Source organism: Giraffa tippelskirchi, chromosome 6, assembly GCF_054371585.1.
Source record: "Giraffa tippelskirchi isolate mGirTip1 chromosome 6, T2T-mGirTip1v1.2.pri, whole genome shotgun sequence".
Taxonomy (NCBI): Eukaryota; Metazoa; Chordata; class Mammalia; order Artiodactyla; family Giraffidae; genus Giraffa; species Giraffa tippelskirchi.
In genome coordinates this window covers 13,581,858-13,598,233 of record NC_137280.1, presented here as the reverse complement: position 1 = coordinate 13,598,233, position 16,376 = coordinate 13,581,858, and positions in this window count along the sequence as shown.

Here is a 16,376-nt window from a genome sequence, read left to right as displayed (position 1 = left end):
GCAAGCGGCATTATTTCATTGTCTTTTATGGCTGAGTAATATTCTGTTATGCATGCATGTGTGCAGTCACTTCAGTCGTGTCCAACTCTTTGAGACCTTATGGATCGTAGCCCGCCAGGCTCCTCTGTCCTCTTCAGGCAAGACTACCGGAGTGGGTTGCCATGCCCTCCTCCAGGAGATCTTCCCTACCCAGGGATCGAAACTGCATCTCCTGCCACTCCTGCATTGCAGGTGGATTCTTTACCACTGAACCACTGGGGAAGCCCAATATTCCATTATATAGATATAGCTAAAGATAGAGATAGAGATACAGATACAGATATAGATATATACACACAGAGATGTCACATTTTCTTTATCCATTCTTCCATCAGTGGATATTTCGGTTGTTTCTATGTCTTGGCCACTGTGAATAGTGCTGCTTTGAACATAGGGGTGCATATAACTTTCTGAATTATAGTTTTGTCCAGATACATGCCTAAGAGTGGGGTTGCTGGATCATATGGTAGCTCTGTTTTCATTGTTCTTCTTTTCGGCTGTGTCATGGGGCTTGCAGGATCCCAGTTGCCCAACCAAGGGTTGAACCCCGGCCACAACAGTGAAAGCCTGGAATCCCAACTACCAGGCCACTAGGGATCTCCCTATTTTTAGTTTTTTAAGTAACTACCGTACTTTTCCCCACAGTAGCTGCACCAGTTCACATTCCTACCAACGGGTATAGGATGCTGTCCCTTTTCGAGACTCCTAAACTGTCACAGATGAGCAGCAATTAATCTACTGCCTGAAGCCGGAACCGAGCTGGTCCAGCGGGGAAGGCTAGGGGCGGTTGTATTCATTTCTCATCACTGAAGTCCTTCAATACCCTGTAATTTTTTGTCTCCCTTGAATCCATGTTCTCATTCCCAGTGTCTGAACTCACTTCAGGGCTGTGCTTAACCTCTGGAAAAGTGGACAGGACTGTTAAGAAATGTGGTGATTTCTTCAACCACACCTTGGCTTTCTTCTTACTTTGGTGGCAAGGCCTGAACCTACAGTTTCTGGTGTAATTAGATGCCAAGAGACCAGTATCAATACAGTCTACGATGCAGGCTGGGGAGCTGCTTCTCTACACTTCTCTGCAGGTGGCACTGGCAGTTCATGGCCTCTCATCCCTGGGTCATCGTAGGTCTGTTTAAGGTCAATTACGACAAGCTCAGAACAAAGGATTAATATAAGTCTGACAAATTATGTTAGGAAATGTATTTATTGTGTCAGATTTCTTGAGTGGTAGTGTTTCTCTGTGCAGGCTGAATGATGGCACGCAACGTGCATACTTACTCATCCTGACAGCTAACAAGATAAACATGTCAGCATGTGACTTGCCAAATAATGTTCCCATGAATTTCACATAGAAGTCGTCAATGGCGCATGCTTTGGAAAAGGGATGGGTGTTGCCTTCAAGGCAGTGGCTGTCAAACAAATTCATTTCTGCCTGCTCTGCCCAGATATTTGCCTCTCATGACCAGGTCAGCCACACCTGATCCTGATTGGCAAGCTCAGGATGAAGCATCGTGGCACTGCAGGCAGAGAGCTGAGGCCCTGTGGGCACAGGCAAAGGGTAGCACTGACTGGCAAGGGCATTTCTGCAGCCACAGATGTCCATGAGCTGTGATGTAGGGGGCGCCTGCCACTGTCAGACTACCTGAAGAGCAACAGATAGAGCCCTGGGGAGAACCTCAGATCTCAGAAGGCTGGCTGGGGCCTGGCAACAGAGCAGATGGGGGTCTCAGAGTGGGGAGCCCCATGTGATCCCTTGCCTGGGCCACCAGGCAATGGCTTGTCAGGAACCACTGTATCAACCTCTCTCTCCATTTCCTTGCAGGCTGCACTGGCAAGACAGGGCACTTCTGGGTTAATTTGGTCCTTTTGCCTTGCCTCCAGTTCCTCTTGATGGGTGCCCATGGACACAGGATGCCTCCAAGTTCAAAGCTCAGTGGACCTAATTTGAAGAACAAGTTTTGACAAGGAGGCCATGCTAGTGCCACGGAGGACTTGCCCTCCCCACCCCACCGTCTCCTCTTTGACAGTTCCCCACTCTCGAGTCTCAGTTCAGTTCAGTCGCTCAGTTGTGTCTGACTCTTTGCAACCCCATGGACTGCAGCACGCCAGGCTTCTCTGTCCATCACCAATTCCCAGAGCTGGCTCAAACTCTTGTTCATCGAGTCAGTGATGCCATCCAACCATCTCATCCTCTGTCGTCCCCTTCTCCTCCTCCTTCAATCTTTCTCAGCATCAGGGTCTTTTCCAATGAGTTAGTTCTTCACATCAGGTGGCCAAAGTATTGGAGTTTCAGCTTCAGCATCGGTCCTTCCAATGAATATTCAGGACTGATTTCCTTTAAGATTGACTGCTTTGATCTCTTTGCAGTCCAAGGGACTCTCAAGCATCTTCACCAACACCACAGTTCAAAAGCCTCGAGTCTGGTCTCTCACAATATCCAGGTAGATCCTCAGTACATTCTTGTAGGTTGACCAAGTTCTGGAGGGACTTCTTGTTTTGCCCACTGAGGACACAGCCTAGAAGAACTGGTAAGCTCCAAGATAAGCTTCCATCTCCTCAATGATGTTTCCCCAAAAGTGTTTTGTTTTTTTTTGTCAACTTGATTATATAAACCCTAGGATATAGGTTAACTATGTACTGTGCTTGTGTTTTGGAGGCTTCTGCCATTTGCAGACTCATGTCTTCATTCTTGGTTTTCCAGACTCTGTACCCCCTGGTGCTTCCTTCCATTGAGTCCCTCTATGAGCCTGGCAGCTCCAAAAAATCCTCCCTGAAGGAAACTGTCCTTGACCTGTTCTCTGGTCGAATTCTATGCTGGCCATCAAGCCAAGAATACTGGAGTGGGTTGCCATTTCCTCCTTCAGGGGATCTTCCTGACCCAGGGATCAAACCAGCATCTCTTGCACTGGCAGGTGGATTCTCTACTGCTGTGCCACATAGAAAGCCTGACCATCAAGCCTACTTTAGCATTTGTTTTATTTAATCATTTGCTTTGTAGGTTTTTTTCACCTTTTAAGGTATTTTTTGGTATTTGTGTTTGACATTTTATCCTACTTAAAAAAAAAAATAGATTAAACCCTTCCCTAATATGTGGTTCTGTACTTCATAGAAGAAAATTTATGACCAACCTAGACAGCATATTAAAAAGCAGAGATATTACTTTTCCAACAAAGGTCTGTCTACTCAAAGCTATGGTTTTTCTAGTATGGATATGAGAGTTGGACTATAATGAAAGCTGAGCGCCAAAGAATTGATGCTTTTGAACTGTGGTGGTTGGAGAAGACTTTTGAGAGTTCCTTGGACTGCAAGGAGATCAAACAAGTCCATCCTAAAGGAAATCAGTCCTGAATATTGAGTAGAAGGACTGATGCTGAAGCTGCAACTCCAGTACTTTGGCCATCTGGTATGAAGAACTGACTCGCTGGAAAAGACCCTGATGCTGGGAAAGATTGAAGAGGGGAGGAGAAGGGGACGCCAGAGGATGAGATGGTTGGATGGCATCACTGGCTCGATGGACATGAGTTTGAGCCAGCTCTGGGAGTTGGTGATGGACAGGGAAGCCTGGCGTGCTGCAGTCCATGGGGTTGCAAAAAGTCGGACATGACTCAGCGACTGAACTGAACTGACTTCATTTTTCCCCCTAAAGGAAGATTTATTGTGTAAATTCCACAGTAAAATTTCTTTATTTTAATGATTGATTTTGGAGTTAGTATGGTTTGAAATGGGATCTCAGAAACAGATCACAAAACTTTTTTCCAGTTTTATTAAAAAAATGAAGTTTTATAACATTAAAATGTGCTTTTAATTTTTTGCATTTAATTTTTACATGTGGTTTTGGAGCATCTGTACTAAAAGATGACTTTCAGTGTTTTTAAACAGAAATCCTATTAGCCTATCCTAAGGACCCAGAATCTTGCTTTAAGTTGCTTTCTGAAAGGAATAATTTTCTCTATAACATTCAGTGTCTCATGTCAGGTTCTTTGTGGGAATGTTGGGACAATCCCTCTGCCCTCTCCTCTGCGTCCACTATCTCCCGCTATATGGTGGCTTCCCAACTTCTCAGGATGGCCACTAGGGGTCGGCACCAAGTCGACATCCGGGTCATTACCGCTTCCCCAACAGTGTGATTTGTCCTTCGACATGTTCTCTCATCCAATCAGAAATTTGTACATGGTAGTCAGGTCTTTGTGATTTCTTTTCACTGTGTGGGATAAGTCACATCTCAGTCTAATTTGGAGGATGACGGAGTTACTTGCTTTCAGCTTTAAGTTCCCAAATCCCAAGTGTATGAGAAGTTAATCCCTGGAATCTTGTGAGACACAGCACACACTGGTAGTTGTACAATAAGAGTCCGTGCAAGCAACTTGCCCTTTCAAGTGTGATTACCCCGCTGTACTGAGGCTCACAGAGCGGGGGCAGTGCCTCCCACTCTGTACCTCCGGAAAGCAGAAACCAGCCGAGAGCTCAGACTTCACCTTAAAATACATATGCTTTTACTTTCCATTTCTCAGAATGAAATTCATGAGTGAATTTAATACGCGAATGGGTAGAACCAAGGGCTTTTGAAGTCAGAAAAACCCAATTTAAAACCTTCACTCCACACTTCTTAGCTGGGCGACCTCGGGCATAGTGTTTCACCTTCCTCAGTCTCAGATTATTCACCCATAAAATGAAATGATGACACTGACCTCCTAGGGCTGTTCAGGACACTCAAGGAGACAAATGTGTTTACGCGGCACCAGATGGACTGTACCCAACAGACAGCAGGAGGTAAAGAAATAAAAACAGGCCAGCCTTTTGAAAGACCTGGAGTATTGAAGACAGTTTCTAGTCTAACTCCAGCCAGGAGATTCCTGCTCTTGCTTGTGCCTCTTCACTCTACCCTCAAGTCAGTTGTGGGGGCAATCACAGGGTGTGGTCCACATGGAGAGGGGCATCGGGTCAAGGGGAGCAGATGCTGTGGGCCAGCACCTGGTTTACTGTTGCCTCAGCTCTTTCCACAGAAGGTTATAATCTTATAATAAACTCCCGTTACCTGAGGCAACTTGGAGACATTCTTTAGAGTTATCATATCTTAAATAGTCTAGGATCAGAGATCAGAGGTCAGAAAACATTTTCTCTAAAGGGCCACGTGGGAAATATGTAAGGCTTTCTGGCCTGTGTGGTCTCTGCTGCCATGATTCTCTTTACAGCATAAAAGTCAATCACAGACCACACTTGAATGAACGGGTGTGGCTGAGTTCTAATAAAACTTATTTGTAGACACTGAAATTTGAATTGCATACAATTTTCACAGGTCACAAAATATTCTCCCTTTTATTTTTTAAAATGGCATTTTAAAATATTAAAAAATGAGCCATACAAAAACGGGTAGTGGCCCACAGTTTGTTTCATTGACCCCTGGTCTAGAATGATGTTTTGTTAAAGATAAAATATGGGAGTCTGCTGGCTTTAGCTTTCTTCCTATTAAATGTGTGTGTGTGTGTGTTGGCCACACTGAGCAGCATGTGGGATCTTAGCTCCCTGACCAGAGATTGAACCCGTGACCCTTGCAGTGGAAGCATGGAATCTTAACCACTGGACTGCCAGGGAAGGCCCAGCTGTGCATCTTTTGAGTGTGGATTCTAGGCCTGCATTGGGTTAGGTTCACATTATTCGAACTTCAAGGGGAAATCAATAAATCCACCATTATAGCGAAAGGTTCCAACACTCTCCTTCCCATAAATGACCCATAAATAAGATGCACATTATGCTTTCTCATCTCCACTCAACACTACAAGGTAGATTTTATCACCCTGATTTTGCCATTGGGGAAACAGAGGTTGAGAGTGGCTGCCTGCCTAACCTGTCCAGGGTAACACATGAGGAAGTGGTAGAACCAAGATTTGGCCCAGCACTGTGTGCTGTTAGAGCCCAGGTGCTTTGCACTGATTCTCATGCCCCCTGCCCTTCGCCCACAACCTATGATCATGGACAGACTTTCTGGGGAGCAGACAGCTGGAACTGCAGAGTTGTGTTGACCACTGACCTCAATTCAAAACCCAGGTCAAGGGTTCTGTTAGGGTAACACTGAGGAAGTTTGATCAAATGACCAGAAACTGAAATAGCTATTCGAATCTGGTTTTGAATCACATGAGCAGGTATGACTATTAGCCAGGAGTTGATGGTGAGAGATGCCCAGTAGTGGGGCAATAATTTCAGAAGCCCTCTGTCACTGTGGGGCAAAGCTGATGCCAGGGTCTGTTCACCGATGGAGCAGGTCAAGGAGGCTGAGCCACCTTGGATGTAGTTCAAGGCTGTCTGTGTCAAAGGATATCAGTTAAACTGAAGGAATACAGAAAGATAAATATTAACAGCTCTGGAAGGGGCTGAGTTGGGAAGCCAGTTTCTGACTTGACAGAGTTGTAGTGGGGGCAAGAGATGACGGAAGGTTCCTGAGAAGAGCCATGTGCTCATATTTGGCTTGAGAGTAGGGGAAAGGGGTCAAGTGATCAACTTGAATTGTTCTAGACGTCACTGACCAGTCTCCTCTGAGACCATATACACACACACTCTCACACACAGAAAGACATGGGCAAAAATTGAGAAACAAGCAAAATAGCAAGAAAAGCTTGAGGTTTACCATAAACTGGTCTTGGAATAGCCTCTGAAAGGAAGAACGTGTGTTTGTTGTGGGAGAAGCTAGACTTGGGTGCAACATGAGATAATAAGCAAGCAGGAGGGGACAGTCTTGTCTGACTGAGAACAGTAAGTATGAAGATGCCACATCCGTTTTCTCATACTGGGACCAAAGGGGCCAGATTTCAGGGTGTGAACCTGGCACAGTGGAGTGGAAAGTTTGCTTCTCCAGGGCGTCCTGCCCAAGGGTGTGTGGGAAACACAGGCTGTCCCAGAGTGATGACAAGAGGATGTCTTAGCTGGGGCTGCTCCCTGGAGCAGATGCGGAGACAAGTCTTCGAGAGCAAATAGGTTTCGGGGGAGGTGATTGCAGGAAGCAGTGGGGGGAGAGTAGGGGGAAGAGAGAATGAGACAGAAGGAAAGCCCAATAAAGGAACATCACCCGGCAAGTTTCCCCCGTGGACAGACAGCTTAATCCTACCGGGAACGCTGGGAGCCAGCGTGGAACGAGGGCTTTGGAGTCATCCTGTCCCAGGGGACAGGGAGAGACCATCAGTGGCTGGTTTCAGGCCTTTTGCCACATGCTGTGTGACCACTGACTCCTGGCGGGCTCCTGTGGGCACAGCAGGCACAGAAGCTTTCGCACTCAGGAAGAGCCCTTGGGTGAGCATCACAGGGAGGGTTGGGCTGGTGTGTATGGCCCTGGTGAAAGCCAAGGAGATACGGCCAGGGCGCTGACGGCATCTCAGCTGGGCACCTTCCAAAGCTTATCTCAGAAGTGAAGGTCGAAGGGTTATGGTTTTCCACATCTGCATGCCCCTGGCTAAACAAGCAGGAGGGGGTTGGGAGAGAAGGGAAAGATGAAAGCTGTGGAGCAAGAGGATGACTACAGAGAAAAAACAAGAAAAGCACAAGTCCAGGTAAGACCAGGTGAGGACCAGAGTCAGCAAGCTGAGGGCTTGACTTTTCCTGCCGGTTGTCCATTCCTGGGACAAAGGAAAGCTGGATATCGTCCGTGGAGCATCATAATTCAAGGGCTCCCTGTTCTCATGCTGAGGATCGTGCTGGATACGAAGACAGATGATTCTCTCCTTCTCAAGAGTGGAGCTGGACATGGGAGAAAAAGTTGGCCATGTCAAAAAAATTAAGCTGCTTTTGTTGGCATGAAAACCTCCACAGATTAGGGGAAAAAGAGCCTGTGAGTCCTCCTTTTAAGTGGTCTAGTAGTGAGACAGTTTTCCCCAAATGAATCCTTGGGCCAGTATAAACCTCTGCTGGGGCCAACCTGCCTTTGCTCTCTCCACCCATTTCCCCAGAAGCGTGAGCCCAGCCAAGGCCTCTTTCAATACAAGCTAAGATCTTGGAAGGCATCCGAGAGTCGGTCTTGTGTAGGGAGAGGGTGTCTCCACTCAGCAAACAGGCTCCATCCATCCTCCGAGTCTGGGAACGGCTCTCTCAGATGCCCTGGGGACACTCTTCTTGTCATTGAGGCTGTGGCTTTTGCTGACTGTCGCTGTTACCCGGGGGGATGGGGTGAACTCCTCTGGGCTCAGGGTATCCTCCTCCCCCAGGAAGCCAGAGATATCAGGTCCTGATTCCTGGAAACTCTAAAGGTTCCTCTGTTTGGAAAAAGCATGTTTGCATCACTAGATGTGAATAAGCCAAGGATCTGAAGATGAGGAGATGAACCTGGGTTATCCAGGCCCTGAAGGCTGTCACAAGGGTCCTTACAAGCGAAAAGCAGAGGGGGATTTCACACTCCTGGAGAAGAAGGCATGTGAAGACGGAGGCAGAGACTGGAGTGATGCAACTACCAGCCAAGGAACACTGGCAGCCACCGGAAGCTGGAAGAGGCACAGAATGGATTTTCCTCTAGAACCTCTGGAGGGAGTGAGGTTGTGCTGACACCTTGATTCAGGACTTCTGGCCTCCAGAGCTGTGAGAATCAATTTCGGTGTTTGAAAACAAGTTTGTGGTTATCTGTTACAGCAGCCACAGCAAAGCAATGCACGAAAGTATAAACTTGCCCATCACAAGTTGGTCTGGTTTCAAACAACTTGTGGATCAAGCTGGGTAATCTCTCAGCATAGCTTCTTCTGAGCTGAGGTGAAGATGAGGAGAGGAAAAGTCAGGAGAACACTGCTTCCAGCAGTAGCATCTCTGGGGTGCAAACCTGCCTCCAGAGGCCTTGAGGAGACTTCAGTTCAGTTCAGGTCAGTTCAGTCACTCAATTGTGTCTGACTCTTTGTGACCCCATGGACTGCAGCACGCCAGGCTTCCCTGTCCATCACCAACCCCCAGAGTTTACTCAAACTCACGTCCATTGAGTCAGTGATGCCATCCAACCATCTCATCCTCTGTCATCCCCTTCTCCTCCTGCCTTCAATCCTTCCCAGCATCAGGGTCTTTTCAAATGAGTCAGTTCTTCAACTAAGCAGGTCCTTACTTTCATCTTCTCAGTGGCCATGCTGCTACCCAACGTGGGGTAACTCACTGAAAGAAAATGGGGTGTGGTGTGGATCTGGGTCTGGGAGCCAGCTCTAGCTTCCCCAGCTTCTCTCTGTGTGGCGAGGGGGCAGGCCTGGGGTAAAGCTGGGATCTGGACCTGGGTCTCCTGACTCTGCCGTGGACAGCACAGGACAGAATGTTTCTGCCTGCCATGGGCTTTAAGGAGGCTGCTGGTCTCAGACACCATTCTTTCCAGAATCAGGTTCTTTTATGGGTAACGCTGAACACTTATAGGATACCAGGTACCATCCTAAGTACTTCAAAATATCTTCATAAAGTAGAATTTCTTATTCCCTCCAGAGAAGCAGAAGCAATAGGCTGTGTGTTTCCATGTGTGTGTTTTATATAGGGGCTTCCCAAGTGGTGCTACTGGTAAAGAATCTGCCTGCCGGTGTAGGAGACACAAGAGATGCTGATCTGATCCCTGGGACAGGAAGATCGTCCTGATCAGGAAGATCACTTTCATATATGAAAGTGAAAGTGTTATTCTCTCAGTTGTGTCTGACTCTTTGTGATCTCATGGACTGTAGGCCGCCAGGCTCCTCTGTCCATGTAATTCTCCAGGCAAGATTACTGGAGTGGGTAGCTATGCCCTTCTCCAGGGGGTCTTCCCAACCCAGGGATTGAACCTGGGTCTCCTGCATTGTAGGCAGATTCTTTACCATCTAAGTCACTATATATATACATATATATAGTGTTTTATATGCATATGAAAAATAATGTATATATATAGTGCTATATATATATGAAAGATAACAGATAATATGATATATATAATGAAGCATATATGTATATATATTATATAATATCTTCCTATTTATCTGCCTACCTATCTATCTATAGATTTTTAGGACTTGGCTCATACAATTGTGGAGGCTTGGTATATAGAAAATCTGCAAGATCAGCCAGCAAGTGGAGACCCAGGGAATCATTGATGCTGTAGCTCAAATCTAAAGGCTGTCTGCTGGCAGAAATCAGTCTTGTGTGTGGGGAGGTCAGTTTTTTCCCTTAAGGCCTTCAACTGATTGGATGAGGCCCACCCACATTATGGAGGACAATTTGCTTTGCTCAGTCTACTGATCTAATTATTCATCTAATTTTAAAATTACCTTCACAGCAACATCCAAATGTATTTGACTGGCTGTCTGGGTCCTGTGGTCCCACCAATTTGGCACAAAAAGTCACCAGGCTCTTCTCCCTATCTCCTTATTTTTTCACAGGTGAGGAAACTGAGGCTTAGAGAAGTAGGACAACTTGCTCAGTCATGCAGTGAGTGTGTGATTTAACTCAGAAGCCATGCCTTAGCCACCACGTTACATTGTCGAGGTGACCCTGGTGTTAAGCTGAAGTTGTTGGATGCGTTGTGATGCCCCATTCTTTGAGCAGGCAGGTAGCCGATGAATCCTCCTTTGCTGCACCAAGTCAAGGCAACAAGCTGAGGTGATCTTCATCAACCTGAATTCTTTATCCTCCTGCTCACCCAGAATATGCCTGCAATGCAGGAGACCTGGATTCAATCTCTGAGTTGTGAAGAACCCCTGGAGAAGGGAATGGCAACCCATGCCAGTATTCTTGCCTGGAGAATCCCATGGACAGAGGAGCCTGGCGGGCTACACTTCATGGGGTTGCAAACAGTCAGACATGCCTGAGCAACTAACACTTTACTCCTCACCCTTAGCCTTCTGATTCTCTCCTTCCGCACCCTGCTGTCCATCATATTTGTCTGTTCCCTGAGTTTCTTTTGGCATGTGCTTCCCACTGGTGTTCTATTGTTTCAATTTACTTCCAACACTTCACACAGATTTCAGGTGCCACGCATTTACCCAGAGAAGGCTAGTCTCCTGCAAAGAGTCACACTTCTTGTTGGGCACACTTAGTTGGGGCTGGTGAGGGGTTTCCCTTTCTGCACCCACCACTCACAGGTGGTGAGAAGAGAACAGAACCTGAGTGTTCTCGCTCTTGAAGGGTGAGGGCTTGTCCCCCGCCGACCTTGAAGGCAGAGCTGTCTCTTGGACACCTTTGTGCCCCACGTCAGTCAGTGTCCAATCAGCAAAGCTGAAACATACCAGAGATTTGAAACAGAATCTGAAATCAATCTGGGAATTTATTGAAAAAAAATCCTGACTAGCACAAGGAAAGGGTAAGGGAAGCCAAGGATTAGTAGCTGCAGAGAGCTGCTGGGGAGCAAGGGGAAGATGGGACGTGCAGAGTGTTCACTGGCCAGAGAGATGGTTGTGGTCCTCACCGCCTTGACCCCCAGTTTGACCAGCTGCTGCTGCTACTTCAGGAAGTTAGAAAGCATGCCTTATGCTGGATTGGGGCGCTTTCACAGGGAGAGGCCTGAGATTGATGCAGAGCAGGAGTGAAGCTGAGGGTGTAGCTGTGGTTATAAGGCTCTGTGCATATGTGTGTGTTTGTGGGGGCAGGTGCTCTTCATTGCTTAGTGCCTGGATTGGGTAATTGACCAGGCTCCCGTGGGCCATTGCCATCCTTATAGCACTTGGTCCGTGACCCAGTTACTCCAGTTAGCATCTGTAATCATTCACTTTACCAACTTCCCGTCTAGACTGCTGACTCCCTGGACTAAGACCTGGCCCCCTTGTTTTGTCTCATGTCCCCTTGTGCCCGTCACTCAGAGGCTACTCAGTGCCCGGGCATTGACTGACCACCAACCAGGATCTCAAGAAATACCTTTTCTTTTCTCATCAAAAAAACACAAGCAGCACATCAAAGGGTCTCATGGGAGTGCCTGGTTTTTTGAGAAGAAAGCTGGCTTTGCAGGGTGTGTTTTTCCTCGGCTATGGCTGTATCATTCAGCTTTGTGCAGAGAAAGGGCAGCAAGGATGCATAGGCAAAGGGCAGTCAAAAATAGAAGCCTGGAGGACACGCGCTCCTTCCTGGGGGCATCGCTGAGCAGAGATGGGGTGGTCACCGAAGCAGGCAGAGCTGGGATGTGATAGCAGCCGGGAGCCTGCCCTGACACTCTCTCATCATCCATCTCTCCCTGCGACCATTATTTACAGCCCGCTGCCCTGATCCCACAGGCTCATCTTCACTCCCTAGGGAAAAAGACTTGAAATAGATGGATAAGAGAATCAGTGTGTTTCGTGCATGAGCCTGTGGGAGTTGGCATTCTGAGAGCAGCATTCTTTCTCCCAGAGAGAATCTGAAGGTCTGGGTGTGGACTCTCCCTGAGAAGCTGTTCTTTCTGTCTCGTGGCTGAAAGTGAATGGACTGATTCCTATCCTCGGTGGTGTTTATGTTAAGTGACTGTCTGGTCTGCCCGACCACCGCAGCATGGGCTCTCTGAGGATGCGTTTTAATCTTGTCCCTGCAAATGTGTTTAGTAGACTTGTACTTGTTCAAGAGGCTGCCCCTCATCCACCGTTTGACCACAGCATAACCTTGGCACATCTGTATGGTACACATTCATCTAAAAAAACCCAGGTAACTCCTGTGTGGGAGGGATATAAAGTGCATTTTATCTTGGATGTCCACTTTGATCATCTGTTGGCTGCCAGGGCACTGTGTTGAGAAGGATTCTGAAGCACTGAGCTCAGTAAATGATGGGCACTGGAGGACTTGTAAGACTCTTGTGTAAGAAATATGCTAAAGCCAAAGGCTCAATAAGGAGCCTGGGAGGAATTCTTCTGTTTCTCTAAAATGCACAAGGGGCTATGGCTGTTCTTCTCTTTTCTTTTTGTTAATAGCAAAATTTCCCTTCCCGTCACACTTGCCTGTCAGCAGACATGACATACTTCACAGTATCATTGAGTGTTAGTGCTGGATGATTCTTCAGAGAGCATTTAATCTAAGCGCCTTGTTTTACAGAAGGTGAAAATGAGGCTGTAGGAGTTTGATTTTCAAAAGGTCACACAGCTGGTTAATGCAGGTCCTCTCTGTCTCCCCTTGTCTTCTTTAGGACCCTCTGCTTCCAAGGCACGAAATTGGTCTTTACCTTGACTCTCTGCTTGAAAAAAATGTGGGCTTGTGTAAGATGGGGAACTTGGGCTGTCATAGGAACATCTTCAAGCCACAGAGCCCGGCTCTCTCACTTTCTAGTTAAGTAGCCACAAGTGACTTCATCGTACTAAGCCTCAGTCTTCTCACCAGTCAACTGAGGGCGAAGATTGTGAGGATCAAATGAAATCATGAATATAAAGTGTGTAGCTCTGAGCCTGGCTCCACGAATACAGGCTACTGTTAACATCTGCAGAGCAAACTAGTCGGGCTCAATGGTTCCTTATTCTGAAAGCCTGTAATTTGGAGCATCAGCTGATAATACGTGGGGTTGTGTCTGAAATACCTGTGAGGAGTTCCAGGTTTCCATCAGGACTGATCTATCAAATGACATGATATGTGGAGGGTGAGTTTTTGCCAATTGAAAAGCAAGTTTCACTGTTTATTTCAGATAACACATGTATGATCATCATTATTTCTACTGCTGCTGCTAAGTCATTTCAGTCATGTCTTCAGTTGTATCTGACTCTGTGTGACCCTATGGATTGTAGCCCACCAGCCTCCTCTGTCCATGGGATTCTCCAGGCAAGAATACTGGAGTTGGTTGCCATGCCTTCCTCCAGGGGATCTTCCCAACCCAGGGATCAAACCCTCCTGTCTTATGTCTCCAGCATTGGCAGGCGGGTTCTTGACGGCTAGCGCCACCTGGGAAGCCCCATTATTCCTGCTACTATTAATCATTTCAAGATATATTCTGTAAGGATTGCTCTGATTCCATGGCAAGTTTCAAATCCATGAAGGACTCTCTGGAATTCTTAACCCCTTTAAGGACAACGTCTTGTTGCCAAGGTTTATATTCTGACTTGTGCCTTTAAACTGATCCTTCTCAACAGGGTGGTGTTTTAGGTAGATCTTTTTATCTTGCTACAGTTTAAATTAGTATCATATTTATATTTGCTTTTTTATTGATATCTTATTCCTGGCTGGCATCCAATGTCATTTCCTAAAGGACACAGTTTTTAAAAGCCTAATAAATAAATGATAACTGAATAAATAAATAAATAAATGATAGGCTTAAGTTGGCACAGCTTCTGAACAGCGAACATAGTTATCTGTGAAGGGGAGTGGCGTGTAGAGGCAGAATCATCCCTTGGGCCTCAGAATGCAGTCTGGGCACAAGTTCCCAAATATCCCATTCTCCGTGAAGCACAATGAGGGTGCAGTTGAAACAGAATAGGACCTGGGACCCGTTGCTGCAATGCTTGCACCTGGACAAAGGCGTCCTCCAGCAACAAAATACACAGAAAGTATGTGTGTGTGTGTGTGTGTGAGTCGCTCAGTTGTGTCCAGCTGTTTGCGACTCCATGGACTGTAGCCTGTCAGGCTTCTCCATCCATAGGATTTTCCAGGCAAGAATACTGGAGTGGATTGCCGTTTCCTTCTCCAACAAAAAGTATAAGGGACTAAAAATAACTTTGAGCTTGTTAGCTGGGCCAAATTATGGACAAAACAATACAAGAAGACCAAAAAGCCCACTGCCACTTTCTGAAGAGCCAGGAGCAAAAGCAGGGTATTAGAAGCAAAGGCAGGGTATTGCACAGCACCACCAAAGGGGTGGGCAGACCACTTAAGCCACACCTCTGGCCCAATCCCTGGACATATCTCTTCTGTCACCCCATATAAGGAATCAGCTCATCCCAGTCAGTGAGTGAGCCAGCAAGGGAAACTGTGTTTGTTCTTGCTGCCTGCTGCTGCAGTAGGGGCCCAATAAAGCCTCTCCTGAATTTCTTGTCTGGCCTCTGATCAATTTCTGTTGATGAAGGAGAACGCTGGTCGGTAACAAAAGCATCCCAGTCTTGTAGACCTGCTCTACATGGCGTGTACCAGCTGGGAATATGCTGGTGACATGAACTCAGCTGATGTCCCATCTTAAAGTATCTTGAAGCCCCATTGAGCACCCAGGTCTGTGCTTTATCCTGCTAGAGACATGCTCCATGGACAAAGTCGAGTAGTGGGGCTTGGCTACATTCTGACCGGCCAAGGAATCTTAAGTGTTCATTATGGTTGGAGTTCTGGGCTTCCCTGGTGCTCAGATGGTAAAGAATCTGCCTGCAATGCTGGAGACTCAGGTTTGATCCCTGGGTTGGGACGATCCCCTGGAGCAGGGAGTGGCTACCTACTCCAGTATTCTTGCCAGGAGAATTACATGGACGGAGGAGTCCATGGGGGTCACAGAGTCAGACACGACTGAGAGACTAACACTTTCATCTTCATGACTGGAGTTCATGGACTCACTAGGGTAAAAGCACTGAATTTTAGGTCTATTATTTTTTTCATGAAAAGGAGGCACAAAGACAATGAGGAAAAGTGAGGCTTTGTGATTGGAGCCCCTGAGTTAGTCTTGGCTGGACGCTGCTGTGGTATTAGCCACCTGATGCCAAGGCTGGTGCCTCCGTCTCCTGCAGGGTCAGTTTCCCCAGCTGTGAAGTGGATTGTTCTTCCACTGCTAACTTATAGGTTGTTGAGAGTATTGAGTGAGGTCATAGGCACAAAAGGGTTTGTAAATTCTTAAGTCATTTCAAAATTAAATTTCTCACAACAGTCATAACAATTTTAGTGATGCATTCAAGTTCCAAGAGCAGAGAGGAGGAGCAGGACAGATACAGAAAGAACGAAGGATGGTCTCTGCTCTTAAAAGCTGCAGCCTAGATGGAGCCTGTGATCCTGATGGTGAATCACCATTGAAGCCTGGAGCTCAGGGCTTGTCAGGCAGGTCTTTTTCAGTCGTGAGTGACAGTGCCCAGGTCAGCACGGCCTCAACATAGAGCAACTTATTGTCTCTCATCAGGGACAAGATCACAGCTGGATCCAGAATGTGAACGTCAGTGGGCCCTGGTCTCCCTCACTCAATCTCTTGGCTCCACTTTCCTCTTTATTAGCTTTCAGTTCAGTCGCTCAGTTGTGTCCGACTCTTTGCGACCCCATGAATCGCAGCATGCCAGGCCTCCCTGTCCATCACCAACTCCCGGAGTCCACCCAAACCCATGTCCATTGAGTCAGTGATGCCATCCAGCCATCTCATCCTCTGTCATCCCCTTCTCCTCCTGCCCCAAATCTTTTCCAATGAGTCAGCTCTTCGCATCAGGTGGCCAAAGTATTGGAGTTTCAGCTTCAACATCAGTCCTTCCAATGAACACCCAGGACTGATCTCCTTTAGGATGGATTGGTTGGATCTCCTTGCAGTCCAAGGT